At 34.0% G+C, this 20883-nt stretch overlaps 1 protein-coding gene and 1 long non-coding RNA gene across 3 annotated transcripts in view; one reads left to right on the forward strand and one right to left on the reverse strand.

The window, feature by feature from the left end:
* LOC141487283 (uncharacterized) overlaps positions 1-10728 on the forward strand; it is a 28321-nt gene extending 17593 nt beyond the window's left edge. Inside the window, exons 2-3 of the long non-coding RNA XR_012468306.1 lie at positions 1777-1889; positions 10449-10728. This is a non-coding gene — a long non-coding RNA (uncharacterized lncRNA). The remainder of the gene's footprint in view (positions 1-1776; positions 1890-10448) is intronic.
* The window catches only part of LOC111506332 (Adipokinetic hormone receptor), a 330108-nt gene that overhangs the window by 70204 nt on the left and 239021 nt on the right, over positions 1-20883 (reverse strand). The window lies entirely within an intron of this gene.

Below are 20883 nucleotides of genomic sequence, written 5' to 3' on the forward strand. Positions count from 1 at the left end.
CGGAAAGATCACACTAGATAAATAGGCTACATAACATGATAGAGGAAGGAAGAGGGGATGGGGAAGATTGATACCATTGGACCATCATCGTTTTTAATATTTTCCTAGGCTGATTTTGAACTATTTACGAGATTTGACTATCGATACATGTCAATTGAGATTTGGTCCATCTTATGTAGAAGATTCAAATCAGAGGGAAGCACCAAATGAACTTCATTGCGATACGATTCTGTAAGAAAATTGACTCTCATTGTTGTCCTCTGTATCACCCCCTATATAACAATGAAATCATCTTTCATAAAACCATATCATATCCATTGACTAACTTCCTCACAATCTATTGTTTTCATAATGTTATGAAAATTATTTTTTCATTTCTCGGATTATGGCTTTATACGTCACCCTTTATGGTCCGGCATTCGTGGTAAACAGTGGGTCTTGGCAAGACCCATAAAAATTGCTGAAGCGTATGCTACAATTCCCAAGAGGCATTAAGTTGCAACATAACATGACCAATTTCTTCCGTTTTACTATCAAATTCGCCATTTTGCCGACTGGAGCAATTTTTTTCTCAAAAATTGTTCATTATTTTTCGTTGTACCCGTGAAGACTTTTCATCACGATATTGAAAAGTTCATCATATCAAAAAATCAGCAGAATTCATCAAAAGCAATTTTCCATAAGGTTTGTGCGTGGTCCTTCACACCCTTTGGATGTAATTACCCTTTTCTTCTCGCTGAAAACAAAAATCGTTCCTTATTATCTCTCAGTTCGACCGAGTACAAGATGAAATGCAGGATTCAGTTGAGTTGTATTAGGAAAAAACTCTTTTATGTTTTCCAAATGATATGGCATGATTGATATCCACCAAAAATAGCAATTGATTAGCTTACCTTCATGAAACTCTCAAAAGAAAAGCTAAGTTTGAGGTGAAATTTCAAAAGCAAGATCCATTTGTTCTTCTGACCCCAAATTCAATAACCTTGAAATTGTGAAAAAGAATAGGGTTCTTTATCTCTTCTCTATGAAGCAACCTACAGAAAGTAATGTTTCTTTGAAAGCTGAATACAGATATAGATCAATACGTCGGTTGGGGTCACGTTAGACCAAGACATCAGCTACGTTCACTTATGGACAGTTAAAAGAATGCGTGAATCACCCTGAAGCTATGTTGAAGTTTGTTGGTTTCTCCATTCAGCAAACCACAGAAAGCAATGTTTTTCTATGCAGTAAGCTACAGAAACAATGTTTCTTAGATAGCTGACCAAATACTTAGATAAGTTAGGTGTCCACTGACACTCAGTTTCACAAATTAGTGTTTCACCTTATACATATAGTTACATGTTTACATGTTACATGCAAACATGTCAGTTAGTGGAAGTTCCAAGATTTCGATATAAAGTCGAAGTATGGGGAATGGAGTTGTGATTGGGAATATTTCTAAAAAAAAATAAACACTATGCAGCTTCGTGAATACCATCACTGCATAGTGCATAATCCCTCCGCCGTGACTGTTCGTTTGATAAGCTCAAACTACCAAACGGATTAGCATACGCTTTCAAACAATTGGCAAAGTTATTCAAATGGAAGGTTTTTGTTGATATTTTATTGATATTTGTGTAAATTGGTTGATATATGATGTCGTCCGTACGAAGTCAGGGTGGTTGTGACCCGGTGCCAAACCGAGAGTTTCTCGAAGAAAACGCTGCATAATCCCTTTGAGATATGGAATGTTGGAGTAGAATAGATTCAAAACAATAATTTTTTCGAACACAGGAACTGCAATACTATCCTTGACGAACGTTTCAACAACAATTTGGCGTCTTCAGGAGATGAAGAAAACAGGAATTAATTTGTCAGGGTTGATTCAAAAGTAGAGAGCCCTTGAAGTAAGTAAATTATGTTTTTATATTTTTTTTGGGAAAGTCATTTATTCTTCTCTTCATCTCACTGGTCTATATTCGAATCATCAATTGGTTTTTTGGCATTCCACTGATTTTCTATACTCAACATTGACTTCATGTTTCACATATCATTTGAGTTTTTCAAAAATATATGGTAGTTCTTACAAGATTTATGAAAAAAAATAAATAAGACCTTCGATTTTGCAGTGGGCCTTCAATCTAAAACATAATTGCTCTTTACATCATATAAATTGGAGTAATATCTTGTCAGTTTCCTAATTAACTCATCTATTGTATTTGAAGATTACCCATTTCATTCAACTATATACCTGAGAACATTTTTCTCAATATTATCGTATTTTTCTTCATTCGAAGGAAATGATACAGACGTATGGACAAGAAAGTTCAGACCTGCGGACCTATTTTTGAACCGTGAATACTTTCACACGTTTTTACCTTTTCGCGTGTGAAAACATGTGCTTATAGTATACCCTATTTTTGGCCGAACGCCTCGTAAATTCATTAACGGGTAATTGATTAATCATTTGCCACATTGTGAACTATCAAACTCAGTTTTGTCAAATTTCTCCCCAAATTGTTGAACTTTGACAATGGTAAGGATGAAAGCAGGGAAAGTGTGTTCTATTGTACTCGAAAAAATAAGAAGAACACAGTAAAAATAAAATTCTCAAAGTGAAGAACATTATCTCGATTTAAAGAAATCTTGCTCTCCTATATTCATGAAGAAATATTTTTTTAAACTGAGAAACATATTCTCCCAAGTTGAATTTGAATCATTATTTCAAATGGACTGAATAAACGCTTCTTTTAAGTAAAAAAATATTCCACCAAGATTGTGCATACATTTCAATAGAAATAATCATATTAGCTCAAGAGAAGTATTAAGTATGCATTCTTTAATCTGAGTATTTAGTTACTTGAATCCAAAGTATCTCATCGATAATATGAACAGCTTTAAGTGGTAAGGAAAGAAACTAAATAATACATTACATAATATGATTGGTTCATTCGAAGCAATTGCAAATCATAAATATTATCTTGAAAAAGCATGTGATAAAAAACAAAACGTAATAGAGAACTAAATTTTCTTTGCTAATCTTTGCTTAAATATCATATTCCAACCGCACACTTTTGAGAGATCATACAGTTATATAAATAACATAAATAAATATTCAATAAGGAAACATACATAAAAAAGGGACATATTCTTGACAAACTGCAAATTAACAAATGAAATGAAATCGAAGCCTATAAACAACATTACAACTCAGACAAGAAAATGAATGAATTTATTAGTAATTTTACACAAATGAAGTTTTTGAAACTAGATGCCATTCTGGTAAATAAAATTAAAAAAAAATCACCATCGTCGATCAAGTTCTGCATTCTGCTTTTATTTATCCACAATTGCCGGAACATCACTTGGATTCTGAAACGAAAGAAGAAATCAGCACATCATCCTCAGCCACTATTTCAAATATATAGAAGGGTAAAAATATGAAAACATCAGCCACTCAATCAAAAAAAAATTTTTTTTTAATAAAACACTGTTTAAGTGTGTTTATTCCGTTAACCAACCCAATTGTTGTTCGCATGTTAATGACAACCCTCAAAATTTTAAACTTGTCTGAGATCTTATTATTTAACATACGATTCCTAGCAAGTTAAAAGGTGCTTAAACATTATTCGATCAGAAATAAATAATCAATTCAAAAGATGAACCTCAAATTCCTTTGAAGAGGACAGTGGTCTATACAGAAAAATTGCCTTTCCAAATAATAATTTTGGAACCGTTATAGGAATTCAATGTGTCGTGTGAGTATTATTAGAGGATCAATGAAAAATATAAAATGTTTCATTAAAAAAATGCAATTCATGATCATACAAACATACTTGAAGGAATATGATTCGCTATTTAAATAACAGCATTCACTGTTATCAGGTTTTTGGAAATTCATATTTCATCTCTAGTGAGTTTGGTAAAATTTCTATCTATTTTTTACATTCCTAAAGGAAATGTATCAAATGATTTCAAGCTGAGTAGGGTATATTCAATTTGTTCCCAATGAATAACATAAAAACATTTCTGAAGTGATTACAGAAAGTAAAGACGTTTTGGAATTCAACAAATATTTACATGTTGAAATCAGAAAGTGGCTGTCACATATAGGTAGAAGCTTTTTATACCTACTGGTGCCTTTTTTGGTATTTTTTGTTTTATAATTTCTTGTCAAAACTATAAGTACCTCTATCTTTCAATAAAAAATGAATTCGGTCTAAGAGAAAATCAAATTTTATTTAGAGAAAATGCTGTCATTTGAAACAAGATAAAATGTATGTTCAAAACAAAGAGATTGGCAAATTTGAATCAACGTGGAGGATTTTTCAGATTAAATTAATATACTTTGCTTGCAGAGCTCGGCAACTGTAATAATGCATGTGTGAAAAATTACGGAGCATTGGTATAATTTTCGAAAAATGAAGGCAAAATTAAGAGTTGCCATCAAAGTTTACCACTTTCTCTTCTGTACTACGTATACAACGCGGTATTTACTGATATAGTTGGGTTGTATCCAATTATAATACTTACCCGTGAGAATATCTTTCAACTGTGCAAGACCCCAGTCTTGTAAAATCTGTTTCATTATGGTAGATACAAAATAATCGGAAAGAAATTGTACTGCCTACAGACACAGAAAACACTTCCTTCCCAAAATCGCAACACACCAACATCACTTTCCAACACATACTGGCGCGTACGCGATGCTTACAATGGAATTCCCCGCTCCCCTCTCACTTAAGAGGGTCATAGAAAGACCAGAGCGCCACAGGTTTTTTCAAATTGAAATAAATGAAATACTTCTTTAAAAGAAACCCTGTTCATTCTATACAAAATTCCTGTTATTTTCAGTCGATCATAATATAGTTTTGAATGTAGATTCACAAAACTCGAATAGAGTTATTTGAAGAGATACAGTATTAACTTCAAACAAACACTATGTGTTCAGATCAAGTTGATATTGCTCTCCATTTGAAACAGTTTATTTTTACCTTCAAATAGGTGGTGGATTTTGAGATGATATTATATTTTCTTGATTCAAAATAGTTCATCTTCGCAATGATATAATCAAAGAGTGCCTATTGAAGTCTCGGTCTCATTGTTTATTAAAATACTTGTGATGCACTGTTTGGAACCCTTGGTGTAGTAATGAATATTACTGGAGTTTATTAAAATATTCTAATTCTGAATATCTCAAACTCTCACTAATGTTTATACGATCGATTCTGTTAATTACACCCCTTCAATGAATTGAAGGGGTTATATTTTTATATACAATTCAAATATATATATATATATATATATATATATATATATATATATATATATATATATATATATATATATATATATATATTGGTTTCGAAAGAATTTTTTTCTTTCGTGTAAGTCAATGTTTATATGAAAGTAGCTGTTTCAGGAGGACATTCTTTCAGTTTTTGCCTGAAAGTTACTTCTTTGCATGATCCACACATCCATGTATAGAGTTACTTATTTTGAAGTTGATTACTTCCTTCCTTTCCTTGGAAGATTCCCTCATCCTTGTTTTTTGTATCAAGATGGAGTAATAGAAAGCCAAAAACTTTCTTTCCCACCCCTTCAATATTAAAGGAAAATATGAATTTCCCTTCAATTATATGTGCATGAATGTTTGTAATCGATCTGCTTAACTGTTTATGATTCAGAAAAGAGGAATTGAACTTTTTATGTTTTTTACCACTTTTACTTGTAACTAACGTTACTGCAGTTTCTTCGTATATGGACATTTTAAAACTTATTTGTATAATTTATATGTTCATTGTTTAAGTTTGAAAATGTCCGTATAGGACGAAACTGCAGTAACGTTAGTTACAAATAAAAGTGGTAAAAAACATAGAAAGTTTCATTTCTCTTTTTTTCATTATGATTTCCTACCACGTAGTAACGGCTACTCCATCAATGTATTGGTCTATAATTCATCATTTGGTCTTTTCTATCGACTTCAAATGATGGTTTTACTTTGTCAATTACAGCATTGCTAAACCTGTTGAGAAAGAAAGACTTATCAATTCACACATCAGAGGTGCTAATTCTGATTGAACTTTTTTAACAATTTTCATGGTAATTCCATCGAATCCTGGAAAATTTCTTCTATTTCTTCAGGTTCGGTAGGCTTGAGTTACATAGACGATGATTTTGATTGAACTGCTGGACTATCTTGAATAGGAATAGGAATAGAAGATGATAAATTCGTACCAACAGTAACAAAATAATTGTTTAAACTTTCATAGATATCTTGTAGATTTTCAATTTTGTTTCCATCAACGGATATATTTGATTTCATCATTTCCATGATACTTCTTATCATAAAGAATTTCGTTTATTGATTTCCATACGTACTTTGGAGCGGGCTTACTGAATTTTTCTTCAAGATAATAATTTTTGGCAATCCGAACATTATTTTTTACTAATCTATGAAAATGATTACATAAATCAGCTATGAGTTGATTGTTAGGATAACGTTTTTTTTTTGTGGTGAAATTTATCACGCTGTTTTATTAATCTTAAAAGATCTTCACTGAACCATGGTTTGGAATTTTCTCTTATATGCACTGATTTATCTGAGGAACAACATTTGATCATATAATTGATTCAGATTATCAAAAATCTCCCAGTTATCATTGAGAGAATTTAGATATTCTTTAGTTGCAGCTTCATTGAAAATAACCAATTTTTTTAGTCTGTTTTTCTTCTTGGAATCATTGTCTTACATTTATCAATTATCATAAGTGTATGATCACTCAATTTATGATCTGTTACTGAAATTTCATATTGTCTATTTGAATTAGTCGAAACATGGTCTATTAACAAAAATGTGTTTTGAAAGTCTATGATAGGTATTTGTTCATTGCGAATTTTGAAATTGTTTGAATAGCATACATCACTGAAAATGGAAGTCTCGGAGTTGTTCTTAAAATATTAATAATTAGATCTCCAAAAACGAAACAGTTCAGTTTTGTATTATTTATATTTTGTTTTTGAATGATGCAACTAATTTTCCTATATTTTCAGTATTTTGATATTAACATATGTCACAAAAAGGATTTGAAGCTTTATAACTTCTATATATTATATGCGAGCGCTTTCGATAGCGAAGTGTGCACACCTCAAATATGGAAGACCTGGAAAATCAGCAGTCGCCCATCATATTTTACAACAAAACCATTACATAGACTTCAGTTCTTTAGGATTAGTTAGACAAGTTAACAATAACAGGCAACTAGATGCCTATGAGAGTGTAGAAATAAGTAAACATAATAATATTATGAATAACGACGACGGATCAATACCAAATAGCATAACATAGCTTGTATAGCATGTATAGCTTGTTAAAATAATATTATTAGATTTACTGACTATTACATAAGAATACATTGTAAAAATAAATTGAGGATAAGTAGATAGGCAAATGTGAAATTAATTTTTATATAGCTTGAAAATGGTTTTATATACAGGGCTATTCAAATTCGTTTCTGTTCAAAGATAGAGTGTCGGTTAAATTGTGGCAAAGTTGCGTATTTCAGAGGACCTATTCAATGATGGGAAAAAATCAAATACAGCTCTTTTGGTTCTGGAGATATACAGAAGAAACCAAAAAATCCCAAATTATTTTTTTGCCCATATCTCCTTTATTCGCATACATATTGAAAATCTGTTCATAATTTGCTGTTGGCACTTGATGTGGACTATTAGAATATGTCCATGAATCTTTTATACAGGGTGTCATCTGACTTGGGCCACCCTCATCTTGGGCCACCCCCTGGAAAATGGTTGACTGAGTTGAATAAAAACACAATAGCAACTTTCACGTCTCCCTATGTACCGTAGAGATTTTCGAGATTTTTTTTTTATTTTTAGGTACCTGTTTATATTTTTTCCATTGCTCTCAGCGTTTTCTACTATAAACTCCGAATAAGAAAACCTTTTATGATTATCTGAAATATATCTACATCAAAAATATATAATGTGTGTTTTAATAAGCAGAAAAAGGAATGATAGCAATAATAACATTCGAAACGAACACTATAATTGTAATGAAAATGAAAACTGAAGTGGAGTGATTCATATACACAAAAAAATTAATGTCGCAGTAAGTGTTCGAATTGGAGTCCTTCCATTTCCAAACATTTTTGAACTCGGTTTTTCATATTATGTATTGCCCTTAATAAACTTATTTGCAGCATTGTTGCGAAAGCATTCATAATCCTCAATCTCGAGTCTTTTACATTTTCTATCTCTCTGCCAGCGTAAATCCTATTTTTCAATGTCCCCATAGGAAATAGTCCAAAATAGTAAGATCTGGTGATCTTGCAGGCCATCTTATTGGCCCATTATTTTTCTCAAAATGGAAGGACTCCTATTCAAACATTTATTGAATAATTGATTTTTTTGTGTATATAAATTACCTCATTTCAATTTTCATTATAATTATAGTGTTCGTTTCGGATGTTATTATTGCTATCATTTTTTTTTTCTGCTCATCAAAACACATATAATATATTTTTGTTGTAGATATGTTTCAGATAATCATAAAAGGTTTTCTTATACGAAGTTCATTGTAGAAAACGCTCAGAGCAGTGGGAAAAATATAAATAGGTACCTAGAAATGAGAAAAAAATCTCGAAAAACTCTACGGTACATAGGGAGACGTGAAAATTGTTATTGTGTTTTTATCTTACTCAACCAATTTCCAAGGCCGTAATTTAAGAGGGAATAATTCACCCAAGTATAATAAAATATTACCGAAACATCCCGAAATATAAAATGAAATTCAATTTCTCAGTATGAAGTGAACGTCTACGATCCAAAAACTACAACTGAAAATACAGGTCCGTATTTGAAAATTCAAAGATCAGATGACTCCCTATATAAGAGATTCATGGACATACTCTGATAGCCCACATCAAGTGCCAAGAGCAAAATGTGAACAGATTTTCAATATGTCTGCGAATAAAGAATATATAGGCAGAAAAATAATTTGGGATTTTTTTGTTTTTCCTGTATATCTCCAGAATCAAACGAGCTATATTCCATTATTTTACATCATTGAATAAGTCTCTGAAATACGCAACTTTGCCACAATTTAACCGACACTCTATCTCTTATCGTTTACGAGATCCCCATGTACAGAAACGAATTTGAATAGCCCTGTATATCTATAACATTCAAATATTAGATTGGATTAGACTAGACGTATTGTGAAATTGATAGATAAGGCAAATTGAAAAATCAATTTGAGAAACTAAAGGTGTGGTATACCTGTACGTGTGGTACACCTGTATGGTATACTTGTATGGTATACCCGTGTAGTATAAATAGGGTTAGCTTTGCAAGTTTTTCCAGTTTGATCCTCCTCTTGAAGATGATCACTTGGTGATCGAAACAATTTGGTGTTGGGAAAAACTCCAGTGATATCCATTTAATATCAATTTTATTGCTGAGATCTTTTCCCGTTTTTGATAGATCTTGAGATAAATTTAACTTGCTGATGCTTGAATCAGAATACCTGTTAATTTTATTCACATCTGTTTGGTTTATGACCTGAGAATATTATAATGCACTTTTCAAGACCTGTTTTTCTTCTATTTTATTTATTTGTTCTGTTATCCTCTTCAAACTCTTCCTAATTGTTTTTTTTTCTGCTAAATTAGTAGTCATTGAATCATGATTATATTGTAATGATTATATTGTAATTTTCCTCTGTATTCGATTAATATTTTTGTCTTTTTCAATAATCAAAAGTTCTTTCTCCTTGATAATTTTCCATAAACGTCTATTTTCTTCTTTGAGACCTTTGATAAAACCGTTTCTTATATTTGATGCTTCTACATTCTCCTGGTAATTTATTTATCGTAATGTATATATGGTAATATATATTATCGTAGCTATTGTCTGAATTACTAGTTCTTTTTTTGCGTCTAGACATTTCACTCGGGTACAACTTTCACTAGACTATGACTGTTTTTTAGGATGACATTTTTATGCAAAAATCGAAAATTGTTTCGATTCCAAAATAATTTATATTTTAAGTATTTCAGATCAATATGTGAAAGTACTTCTTCACTGAACTTTACTTGAGATTATTGTTATTCGACGATATTTAACAATTTGGTTTTTCTTGGAATAATCAATATTTTTTCATAGCTCTTGATACTCCTATCTTGACATTATCCATATAGTTTAATACTGAGACATCAAATAATTGATCTGAGTTTGATCAAACCTTTTCATGAACAAATTATCTATGAAGGAGAACAGTGGGTTTTCTCAACCATTTGCTTGAAACTTTGTCATCCTCCATTACTGATACAACACCGTTATTATTATTTCAAGCTGAAATATTGTTTGAGACACAATAGGCTCGTGTTCAATCAGACTCAGATCTATTGCTATGGGGATCTGCAAATCCACTTTTTATTTTTCAGATTCCAGCCGTTCCTATTACAATGGATTTTCTTCAAATAAAAGTTTTGACGACGAAAGTAGGATTCAATTCAGAGTACATGTTCAACAACGAAACAAAAATCCACTTCCATAAGAAACAAGACTGAATTTGGAACATTTCAATTACATCTTGAAACTCAGCAAAGCTTTTAATTGAAATGTGCCTTGTGATGAAAGAGGATGCCTGTGCATTGAATAAAGAAAATTTTCGTGTTCTGTCAGGAGAAAAATTCAGTCTTATGTATCAAAGGAAAATTACGTGGATACATGTAGTTGATTCTATCAATTGACAAAATGTTTGGTTTCATCCACTGAAGTACAAATAAGCCTCTGCTGAGAAATGTCATTTCTCTTCAAAATCATTTCATCATATAATTGTGCTCGATATATTCTCATACATATGAATAGATAACACTTAATTGGGCGTATTTTGGAGAGTTATTTAATCTGAATGTGAAAAATTGACAAGATTAATTAATTAATGTGTTCAAATGAAATGCGCCTGGTGATAATAGGGAATTTCTGTGCATAGAATAAGAGGAGTTTCGTATTCTGGCAAGAGAAAAGGAATCCAATTCGTCATATCAGGAAAAATTAACCCCCGGAAAGAGGCTTGTTTTATCCGCTGAAGTGCAAATAAGCTTCTGCTGAAAGAGGTATTTTGGAAATTATTGTGATTTGAATGTAAAAACTTGACAAAGAGTAATTAATGTACTTGACAAAGAGTAATTATTGTTCTCAAATGGCATGCTCTTTTTGATAATAGAAGGATTTGTTTTATTCACTGAAGTGCAAATAAGCTTCTGCTAAAAGACGTAGTTTGAAAATTTATGTGATTTAAATATAAAAACTTAACAAAGAATAATTAATGTACTTGACAAAGAGTAATTATTGTTTCCAAATGAAATGCGTCTTTTGATCCTTTGATAATTTCTGTGCAACGAATAAAATTCATTATATCAGAAAAAATCAAACTCAGTAAAGAGGATTTAGTTCATTAACTGAAGTGGAAATAAGCTTCTGCTTAGAGATGTCATTCTCTTCAAAATCAATATTATTACCTATTATATTTACACACTGATGTTTCGACGACACTTAGTTGAACATATTTCTGAAGTTCTATGATTTGAATGTAAAAACTTGACACAAAGAGTTATGGATAATGTGAATACATTTTAAATATTACCAACTCACCCACACTTCCAAAATTACTTTTTTCTTCACGTCTATTATGTACAGTTTTCGAAATATCCATATACAGTGTGCCCATAAAGTAAAAAATATATTCATTGATTATGGAGTGTGATTTCACATGGCCATAGTCAAAAATATTTTTCGATGTTTCCATATTCATCAGCCTTGGCCTGCAGGTTCTCATGTTTGCTTCGTTTGCTACTATTGCAGACATTGAAGGCGATGCGGTCATGGCCGAAGTGGTCTATCTTAGTGTGATTCGCATATTGAAATTGTTCCTGGTGCGTTTCACTTGATTATGGGTCAAAAAGTATTGACTCTCGGGAAAAACTTCATGGAACGGAAGTTGCTCAGTATTAGTGAGTCTATCTATTTGCAGACTCATTTCCAACGAAACATTTTTCATCCCCATGGAGGAGTGGTATCCACCTCCAGGGTAAAATCAACTTCCAGTGGAGGGTTGTCCATGAAAAAGATGAACATCGGTTCTCTTCAGCAAAATCAAACAGTGAAATTGTATGTGACGAGAGTATATGAATTGTCAGTTCGAAAAAGGAATGTAAATCTGAATCAAAGTCTGTGGGTGGGTCTTGGTGATAGAAATTCGATTGCCCTATTTATTGAGACCCTCCAAACCTATGAAGTATCATTTGAAAAGTTTGGGATGAATTTGTTATTCCTTTCGTGCTTTATAGTCCACTTGCAGTCCCTTTCTTGGCAGTGTATCAGATGAATATTGTGCAGAAATGTCTGAATCATCTAAATATCATCTGGTTGTTTACCCTGAACGATTCCCTTATCAATATGAGTTGAAATATCATTATTTGAATATTTCGTTATGCTATAAAGAATTGCACATATGATAACATAAGGGAATTTTTTTAATTTCACCTAAACCAAATATTGAACAAATGCAAACCCCTTTAATTCACCACGACATCTCACAATTTCAATTTCATGGATTTTATACGGCGTCATCAACCGGGGAGAAAAACTTCAACCTGATTCACCCAATAGCAAATAATTGCTTTACATTGTTTGTTTATTCATATAACTTGGATTTCTTTAATATTCAACGGTTCGTGCACATAACCCCGAGCAACTATAGATGAGAATTGTATTTTTACATCATAAGTAGTTTGTATATTTATGCTGTGATACTCATTTCTGTTAACATATTCGATATTTCATTGGAATGTTTTCATAATATTTGTGTGCGAAGTCTATAACACCAATCGCACATTTTTTCAAATTTTAAGGGTTAGAAAATTTGATTCAAACTCGTGATTTCTTCAGTTTTACACCCTGTCGTTTTCCTAACACCTTCATCTCTTCTTACACCAATGAAAAAGTTGACAAATGAAATTTGAACCCCTGCTCAAAATGTGTCGATTGCGATCGTTAACTGAGTTTGCATCACCAGCAGCTGATGAGATGTTTTTATTTACATCAGAACAAACCATCAACATACCTAACGATGTACAATTTTCCCAGTATTTATTAATTATTGTGTCAATTGATTTTGTTTCAAGAATTAATTACTCTCTATTGATTGTATCCAATCTTTGCCTGTTTTGCTGGGTCGGCCGAAGGCGCAGAACTTTGACCTGATAGTAGCAAGATGGTACACTTTCCACCATGAGGTAAAGGTTAACCCACAAGGACACCTCTTCGTCTTTGGGATCGGAGTCGATAAGGATAAGATTCGCGTTTACCTCATTGACTATAAGGGTAACACGAAAAGAAGCAGAGGGTACCTCTGGAGACCCTAGGTCCTAGGCAAATATACGGCGTTGATACTCGCATCGGTGAAATGGGAAATGGAGGTACTAGTGGTACGGCAAGGTACAGCAAGGATATTAAGGCTCGAGGTAAGTCCCTTTATGAATATAAAATTAAGAAAGATCTAACAATTTCGAACAGAGGCACGGAGCCGCCATTTATTTACGCCCGTAGCCAAACAATGATAGATATCACGCTAACGACAGCCAAAATATCAAACAAAATTCAGGACTGGCAAGTCTCGGACCATATTCCTATGTCACATCACCGCTGGTTGACCTATACGGTAAGCCAGGATCTCAGGACCACTGTAAAATCCCGTGACCCGAAGAGGATAGATGCAGCTCTCTACAATCGACTCCTCAAAGGAGCTCTGCGGAACACAGAGGTCGTGACTCCTGGCAATAATGAAGAACTGGAAAGGTACACAGTATCTATCCAAAACAAAATAGACATTGCCTTCCGATGATGATAGTTCAAACAAATGTCACAACCAATAGATGGTGGTGCCCTGAACTGGAACACCTCAGGAAGACAGCGAGAACGACAAAGAGAGGCCTGGAGAGCCTATTTCTGCTAGGGCAATAATTGACAAGGACAAGATAAGATGGGCCATATCGGGCTTTTCCCCCTTCAAGTCACCAGGACCTGACGGTATATGACCAGCCCTACTTCAATGGGGACTGAATATTCTTATGTCGCACCTGGTTGGGATATTCAGAACCTCTCTAGCTCTGTGGTATATTCCCAGTAAGTAGAGAGAAGTACGAATAGTATTTATACCCAAACCAGGTAGGATGGACTACACCTTACCAAAAGCATTCCGACCAATTACTTCACATCGTTCTTTTTAAAAACTATGGAGAGGCTATGTGAGTGGTACATAGGAGATGAAGTACTAGTTCACACCACTTCATCCAAATCAGCATGCATATACTCCGGGAAGGTCTACTGATTCGGCCCTTCACCATTTGGTTGACAGAATCGAGAGATCATTGGACAACAAAGAATCCACCCTGGGTATATTCATAGATATCCAGGATGCGTTTGATGAAACAACCTTTCCAACAATTACCCAGTAACTTCACTCCAGGAATGTACCTCTGGTAGTAGGAGAATGGATATTCAAGATGTTCTCCAGTAGAGCAATAAGTATCGATGTAGAAGACATCATAATGAGAGGACTGGTCATGAGGGGATGTCCACAGGGAGGAGTTTTATCACCCCTTCCCTGGAACATAGTTCTGGATACGCTGATTAATCACCTCAACAATAATGGATTCTACACAATTGCATATTCAGATGACATAGTTATCTTGCAGACCGGAAAATTTGTGAACACACTGTGCGATACAGCGCAGGATGGGCTCAAATTAATAAAAATATTGTGTAAGGAACACTCACTGTCGATCAATCCCAAGAAGACTGAGATGGTCCTTTTCACCAGAAAAAGAAGTTTATCGGGCTCAAAACCTCCCGAAATCTTCAAAAGTGAAGTGAAGTGAAAAGTGAAGTGGTGAAATACCTTGGTACTACCCTCGACAGGAAGCTAACATGGAACTCTCATCTACAGAGTACCTAGAGCAAAAAGAGCATATGTAGCTTTTGAGCAATGTCGGAGAACAGTGGGACGCGCATGGGGTCTTTCACCCCGCGTGGTCACCTGGATCTACACTGCAATAATGAGACCTAAGTTAACGTACGGAGATATTGCATGGGGACTAAAAGTTCTGCAAGCAACGGTCATCCAAAAATTATATCAAATACAGCGACTGGCTTGTTTAAACATCACAGGAGCCATGGAATTAATTACGGGTCTGACCCCTCTGGACCTGTACGTTGAGGAGATTGCGTTGATGGCCATGATACAATTGCGCTCGGCTGATGTAAACGTCGAAGTAGAAATGGGTAAATTGAGGCTGATCCTATGGCGAGAGGCGCTCACTGCGCAACCTCTGCTGCAGGCCACCAGTGATACAATCGAACCCATGTTTGTGTTTAATAAATCCTACAAAATACAAATAAAACAGTACACAGAGTCAGATGCTACAAATGCAATACGCGTATATACAGACAGCTCAGGATGTGGAGTGTACTCCAAATCACTAAGCCTAGGGATTGATTGGTGAATGGGAGAAATATCAGCGTGGTCCAAACAGAACTGGCTGGTATCCTGGCAAAAACATAACAGTATGCACTGACAGCAGACAAGCCCTATTAGCTTCGAACAGACAATGGGTTACCTCAGGGTAAGTACTAGGGTGCCACCAATATATAGCCAAAGCCTCGGTAGGTAATAACATTATCCTAAGGTGGGTTGAAGGGCACGACAGGAGTGAAGGTAATCGCATTGCCGACTCTTTAGTCAAGAAAGCGGCTGGAATTTCAGGACCCAGTGGCACCTACGGCCTGATGACTTTTACAATTGCAGAACTAGCCAAATGTTACACCCATGCTGAATCCCTGAAGAGATGGGATGGAATCAAAGGATGCAATCTTGCCAGGATCACTCTGGGCGACCCTGGGAAGCTCACGCCGAAGAAATATCTGGCGATGACCAGAAAAAATCTACGCTTGACAGTAGGATTTCTGACTGGCCACTGACAACCAAGAAAACACCTCCATTATATGGGGCTAGTGGACACACCTATATGCAGGATGTGTGAACAGGAAGATGACACTGTCAGGCATGTCCTATATGAGTGCTCGAAGTCAATAAGATAGTGTATGTTCGGCGAGACTTGGCCTACACCTGCCAATATAAAGAAGATGTTTCCAAGTGACCTATCCACTTTTCTGGAAAGGACAGTATGTACGATGACCTAGGAGATTAACTCTTCGGGAGAATAAACAATGGGTCACATGTGGCCTAAGTGCTGTGAGCTTACACTCACCCTCCCTATTCTACAGATACAGTGAAATTGCCTGTTTTATACTTGTATTTATGACGTACGAAGATAAACAATGAACTGTTTGATATGGGACGTTTATCGTTCTTCAAAGATCTCGTTTTATATTTTTCGTTCCATGAACTTTCGAAGGCATCAAAATACGTTTTATCATGTACCAGTTCCCACAAATTCACACATTTCTTACTTAGTATGCTGAGCTACTGGTCTATGTAACCGAATATGTGAACTAAGTTCCTTGCAGCGAACTACATATTATAATCCGCTTAGTTTGACCAACATACTTCTTATCGTAATCTCTATAGCTTATTTCGTAAAACTCAATTTTTTTTTCCACAGTCTTGTCTCTATTAGACTTAAGTGTCTCTATATCGAATACCTAAAAAACATTTGAATATTGAATGAACTCTGTGGTGAAGTAGCCAAAGATCTCACTTGAAATGAAATCAAGAGAAGAGTAAGATTACTTTATACTTCGGATACATAGATTATATATTTACCACATCCGATTCGAAAAGTAGTGAGGTAAAAATAATGTATCTTTTCTCAATAACAGATCTCCAAATATGAAATTCTCGTATGAAATTGAAAATAATTTGCCACTCCTTGGTTTAGATATGAGAAACGCTCAAAAGGGTTTGGCATTTATATAGAAAGAATACAAATACTTTCAGATATATCAATAACAGGTCTCACCATTGTCTACAACAAACAGGCGGAACTATATTTTTCTGTCCGTTGACTGTCCAACAACAGGTTTTTATATCTCTTCGAAGGTTTAGAAATCGAAAAATGTGAAATGGAATCTATAAACAGCGAAAAACAGTCTTATTCCAAAAAGCATTTTGTTGACATCACTTAAATCGGTGGACAAGTGTTCGGTGAAGTTTCTGGAAATCCATATTGAAAATACGCTCTGCTGAGCTACACATTGTGAAAAATTAACTTCCGAACTCGATTCCTGAAATTATTTCTTTATGGACAAATTGACTCCCGAATCCGTTGTGGTAACCCCTTCCGGTATGGTAACCCCTTTGGGGTTGGACTCCTCACTTATATAATGTTTCAATAGCGCAGAAGCGAATTATTAGGTCTATGGTTGGTTTATCTGGTATGATTAGCTGCAAAGCATATTTTGTAAATCTCAACATTTGAATGTTTCTTGCCATTATACTTTTGAGATCTGTTTTCATGTTTTTTCGAATTGAGATAAATTTGAGAACAAGTCAGATTTTCATATAGCCGATGAAAGCGTCACGCTTCGAGAGTTTTGTGACTTGACGCGGGGGTCTCAATCTGTCTATTCCCCAGGTCTCGTCATTGGTCTCCGTAAGAATCTTAACCCGCCCATTCCCAAGCGTCGACTGTGGGCAAAGAGGCTATAGTTTGGTATTTGTGTCTCTAGGCGAGTGGAGGGGCAGACTGGTAGTGGTAAAATTATTGAATTTTCATACGAGGTTCTCAATGATATCATGAACTATTCATCACAATCATACGGAAGCGTAGAAGGGCCAAAGATTATTTTTGTTTATTTGATCCAACATAATTTTGACTTTTATCTCGTAATTTCAACTTTTATCTCGTAGTTTCGACTTTTATCTCGTAGTTTCGACTTTTATCTCGTAATTTCGACTTTTAATCTCGTAATTTCCACTTGATACTCATAATTTTGAGTCAAAAGAAGAAATATGGTTCCTCGAGTGTATTATGATTTACTACGAGGAGATGTTAACAGGAGGTTCGTGAAATTGTTGGGTGATTGAAATTTCAATGGAAATATGTGGTTGAAAGTGGCATCAACCTCAAGCAACCCTAAGGTTAGAAAAAATCATTAACTCTAAATCAATCAATAATTTCAGCAATAATCATTTCGAAATGATGTTGAAATATAAACAAATATTTCAGTTGAATATTCATTTTTGAAGATGCTCGTGTCAAAGATATTTCATTGAATTTTACCATACTACTTATTTATTATTTCTCATCTTCACACTTGAAATAATTTGTAATTTGAAGATCATATCATCGTCATATTCGTCATGATCAAAACAATAGAATTGAATAATACAAATTGATTTCTCTCTGATGTTCGTAAAGCTGCCGATTCATATTTTTTCACATGAAATCAAATTTTCCCAGGTAACTTGGATGATGTTTCTCAAAAGAAGGATGTCTCAGAACTTTACGAACCGATATTGACATTGAAAATGATGGTGAATGAGGATGAAAATGATAATGGAGTATTTACTGAATCAACAAATCGACCATGTTTTATTGTATGGAAAAAGAATGCACACCAAAGGATAAAATCTTGGTGGTCTATATTACGCAAACATAAGGCACAATACTGGATGAATTTATTCCAAACCCTAATAGAAGACAATTTATTTGATGCATTATTTCCGGACTAGTCTCTAGTTCAATTTTGTTTTATACCATTAGTACAAGTAAGAGATGAGTTGTTGTTAATGAAATTTCAATTATAATTTATATTTCAGAGTGATCTTGATCAAGTATGTTTTGAATGGTGTATTTATAGAATACGGGAAACAAGAAATGCTATTGCTCCAGCAGGGAGAACAAGTATATTGTATGCGATGCCTTCCCTTTATGGAGTTATAGATCACCTCATCAAGATTCCATCATTCGCTCTTAAACATTTTTCGTCGGAGTGAACATATCCCCGGACAGCCTGTGATGAAGATTTTTGGAAATTATGTTCTATTTTTATGAAAAAATTATTACACAAGGTCCCTAGATCCTTATGCCACAATTGATTTATACATTAACCTGAGAAGTGAATTAATTATGTTATTTCAATAAATTTTAGATTGATAATTATGCATTGATATTATTCAGTACCTTTTTGAAAAATCAAATGCTTTCCGTACGAGTATGAGAAAGTCGATTTTGGCCAAAATATCAGTTTCCCATCATAGTAAATCAATCTGATCAGTAATATCCTTACTGCATTATCAAAACTTATCTAAATTTCAGTTTTTCACTATTACTGAAGAAATTTCTGATAGAAATTTATTAACATTTTGAAAAAACACTCTACACATTCATGTCTTAAACATCATGTAGAAACACATTTTGCAATGGCAACCAACTAATACTGTCGGTATGATCTTCGAAGAGATACAATGTTCATTTCTTAGGTATTATGAGTTTTCTCTCTTCGTTCCAAAAAAATCATAGTAGGCTTCGAATATTCAATAAAATCGGTTTCTGTCATATTTCTTCATAAAAAAAACATACCACTCTAAGAAGATTGGAGCACTGTCGAAGTGATTTATTTCAATGAATAGAGTGTCGAAATTCCGAGATAAAAGTCGAAATTACGAGATGAAAGTCGAAATTACGAGATAAAAGTTGAAATTACTAGATAAAAGTCGAAATTACTAGATAAAAGTCGAAATTACGAGAAAAAAGTCGAAATTACGAGATGGAAGTCCAAATTACGAGATGAAAGTCGGAATTACGAGATAAAAGTCGAAATTACTAGATAAAAGTCGAAATTACGAGATAAAAGTCGAAATTACGAGATGAAAGTCGAAATTACGAGGTAAAAGTCGAAATTACGAGATAAAAGTCGAAATTATGAGATAAAAGTCGAAATTACGAGATAAAAGTCGAAATTTCCACTCAATTCGAAATTACTGTGGATCAAATAAACAAATAATATGTGGCCCTTCTACGCTTCCGTACAATCATTTGAAAACAGCCGTAAATCATTTTTTCCAAATGAAAATCACAAAATTTCTCCAAGGAATTCTCTGATCATTTCGTATATAATTTTATACACTTGAAATTAATGACTTAGGTGGTATCGAAAGATTCGCATGCAAAAGATATCTGACTGGAGTTCTAGTACATATAATTTTTTGATGTGTAAAATAACGCGTTTCCACCTAGAAACAAGACTGTCAATGATACACTTGAAAATTAGGAAAAATGTTTTGTTTTTCATTTTCTAGAAATGCCATCAGTGGATGAAGAAGCTCCATTCACAGCATACACCAGAGCTTCGAAACGTGAACCTATTATCATTTGAGAATTATCAGAAATTCTGTTAGAATGGTGACTGTGTTCGTATGAATTTGTTTCAAACTCAAAGTATGAGAAAGTCCCCCTGTGATGGAGACATAAGAAATTGGAACTTGTTCACCAAGATCTCTTAGGGGTGAATGAGGTACAATTTATCTAGAACGCAGTACTCCATCGACATAAAAATCATAATTGGTATCTGAGAAATTGCTATTTTTTTTGGTTAAGACGGTTTTGAAATTTGAAGAGATTTGCCCTTCGTCATAATGGTTCAGTTGTAATTTCTAATCAATGAATCGAGTTACTGAATTTACCTCAACACTGTTTTTCAGGCAACACACTTTTCCAATAAAATGTTATATAGGCCATGTAGTTCAGGGTTATTTAATTGAAGTTTGAAGCGATAGGTAGCTATAGTTTGTGTATATTTGTATCATACACCGCTCTCGACGGAAGCAAAACTGTCTACAGAATAGAAAAA

The sequence above is a fragment of the Leptinotarsa decemlineata genome, unplaced genomic scaffold (assembly GCF_025532065.1).
Source record: "Leptinotarsa decemlineata unplaced genomic scaffold, Ldec_3_MD MMD2_tig00078422_RagTag_RagTag, whole genome shotgun sequence".
Taxonomy (NCBI): domain Eukaryota; kingdom Metazoa; phylum Arthropoda; class Insecta; order Coleoptera; family Chrysomelidae; genus Leptinotarsa; species Leptinotarsa decemlineata.